The following is a 3,077-nucleotide window of genomic DNA, read 5'->3' as shown; positions in this document are numbered from 1 at the left end:
TCTTTTTCCATTTGTGCATGTGTACATGTGTGTACGTATGTGTGTATTTGTGTGTACAGTGACATTCATGTGTACATATATGGGCCGATATACACATATATGCATATATAAATAAACATACATATATAAATATATGTGCATATATATATCAGGTGTTCAGTGATTTAATCTAGAGTTCCCAGCACGTTGTCCTTATCACAAAATGTACATGATAAACTGCTCTAAGGATCTGTGCTATATGAAGGGTATCCTTTGTACTCACTTCCCCCATTAACTTGTTTTTCGTCCCTGTGAACAACTTCAGCCACTTTCCCATAGGATAGCTTTGTTTTTGTTACTTACTGATAATAAAAGAAAAACCTTGTTTGTAAAAGAAAAAGAACTTTTAGGTCCCAAGCCAAAAGTATATTATCAGTCCCAATTATTCATATGAGATAAAATTTATAATAGTACTAAAAGTGAAAAGGAATTCCTAGATGTGTTGTTTTGCCATTTAGAATGGCAAAGAATAATTTCACGTCACTGTTATAACTCTTAAAGAATGCAAGGGTAACTGATGGTCCCTATCATGTTCCCACAAAACCAGTGGATCCTGAAGGAAAATAGTAGACCATCAGAAATTCTAAGTAGCAGATATGGAGCATGAAAGAGAAAGAGCAGAAATGAGAGAGAGTGAAAGAGAGAAAAATATCATAATATTAACGTGCATAACAGATAAACAAGAGGTGTATGAGAATATTCATACTGCTATCTTGAGACACTACATGTACTTTTGAAGGTATTTGATTTATGATAACTTATCAACATAAAAAATAAAGTGATTTTGATAATAAATAAAAATGGCTCAGAAGAAATTATAAATGCAAAAACATTCTTCACAGAAGCAAACTCTCAGAAATATTTCTTGACTTTGAAAAGGATTAATTTTCTGCAGTTAGAATAAATTTAGAAGTATGACAGTTCACAAAAATATAAAAATGTGTTCACATATTTCATTATATAACCAAAAGCAGAAAGCAAATATTGTTCAGATGATTTTTAAATCACAGTTTCTCAGGAGCTGGAAAGGTGACTCAGTGGTAGAGTGCTTGCCTTGCATGCATGAGGTCCTGGATTTCATTCCTCAGCACGACATAAGCAGAAAAAGATGAAAGTGGTGCTGTGGATCAAGTGATAACGCTAGCCTTGAGCTGAAGAGCTGAGGGACAGTACCCAAGACCCAGAGTTCAAGCCCCACAACCAACAAAACCGAAGCAAAAAACAAAGCAAAACAGAGCACAGTTTCTCAATTTTGTGGCCTCAACTCTGTAATACCACTACTTCAGACTAGGGATAAGATTTTAGGTATGGATATTTATCAACACTCCTGATTCAGACTCTACTTGATATAATTTTTAATCAATATTTTGTTTTTAGTTTTGCTCTTTCTAAATTTACATGGACCTATGAAAAATGGTGTGGCCATTCCAATAATATTCTCAAAGTACCTCTTAATCACGACTCACAAAAAGTTGTATTATATTACAACAAGGAAAAAATGCTATAAATAAAGAAAACAATAATTATATATTAATGATTACTAAAATAAAAACAAAACAATTACCAAGGCTCTGATTATTTGAAGAGTATATAGTAGATTTTACTATTTTCTCATATGCCTGTACATTTAAAACTGGATAAAGCTATGAGTAGCCTTTAAATTTACCCACGAAGGTTACTATTTATAGTTCATCTCATCATTTGTATGTGGCTTATATCATTATTTGTTCATCACTAACATATAACGTAAGGGAGCCCTAAAGATTTAAGAGAAACTGTGTACTTAAAATCTTAACTCTTCACTCTACTTCTTTACACAGTCTTTGCAACTTCTCATTAGTAAAGTTTCTATAAACTCTGAAATGTACATACATACTAGTACATGCTACCAGAAATACTATATACTTTATCGAAAAATTTTATGACCTGCCAAACAGTCTTAATTTTGCCATATAAGCAAATCCCAAAATGAAAGATATTTAAAACATTAAAACTTTTAACAAAGCTTAACATTTGCTGCAATGATCATTATGACAGGTGCCTTGTGTAGAATAATTCAATTCCTCCTCCTACACATCTCATGAACAACAAATATCTGAAATTATTTTGTTTTTGGCATGTCAATCTTGACTTTATTCTTAAATGTGTGCTTATGTAAGAAATACATGGTTGCAAAATTTCACAATTCTTTTGAACTTACTTGTTGTTGAATTGTCTCGTTTAAGAAAATCAATTACACTTTATATATAAAAAAATGTTCTGTGCTCAATTTGGCTGCACATACACTAAAATTGGAACATACAGAGAAGATTAGCATTAGGATTCATGCACAAGGATGAATAGTTCCATATGTTTACACCAACAGATGCTGGAAGGGATGTGGCCAGAAGGGAAGCCTACTGCATTCTTGGTGGGAGTGTAAACTTGTTCATTCACTTTGGAAAGCGGTTTGGAGGTTCCTCAAAAGACTCCACATAGAGCTCTCCTATTACACAGCAATCCCACTTTTGGGCATTCACCCAAATGATCACAAACAAGTCCATACTAAAACTACCACCACAACAATGTTTATTGTAGCATTATTTGCCATAGCTAAGATAGGGAACCAACCCTGATACCCCTCAGTAGAAGAATGGATCAAGAAAACGTTCTCTGTGTGTGTGTGTGTGTGTGTGTGTGTGTGTGAATGTACACTTACACAATCACTTTGGAAAGCAGTCTGGTGAGTCCTCAGAAAGCTAATTATTGACCTTTCTTATGGCCTACTCCTACCACTTCTAGGCATCTATCCTGAACAACAGGTACCAATATTCAAGGACACATGCACCTCCATGTTTATTGTAGCACTGTTCACAATAGCCAGGATAGGAAAACAACCCATATGTCCCACCAGAGATGAATGGATCCAAAAACTGTTGTAACTATACACAACAGAATATTTTCCAGCCATTAGAAAGGACAAAATAATGGCATTAGCAGGGAAATCAATCAAGCTACAGGAAATCATGTTGAGCGAGGTAAGACAAAAGCAAGAGACA

The 3,077-nt window shown here is 34.1% G+C and overlaps 1 pseudogene; it reads left to right on the top strand.

Annotated features, from left to right (window-relative positions):
* Positions 1 to 2,300: 2,300 nt before the first annotated feature.
* Positions 2,301 to 2,394, top strand: LOC122103034 (annotated as a pseudogene).
* The last annotated feature ends 683 nt before the right edge of the window (positions 2,395 to 3,077 follow it).

The sequence above is a fragment of the Dipodomys spectabilis genome, unplaced genomic scaffold (assembly GCF_019054845.1).
Source record: "Dipodomys spectabilis isolate Male_0828 unplaced genomic scaffold, ASM1905484v1 ptg001414l, whole genome shotgun sequence".
Taxonomy (NCBI): Eukaryota; Metazoa; Chordata; class Mammalia; order Rodentia; family Heteromyidae; genus Dipodomys; species Dipodomys spectabilis.
The sequence above is the reverse complement of the archived record's forward strand: the minus strand, read 5'-3'. Positions and strand labels throughout refer to the sequence as shown.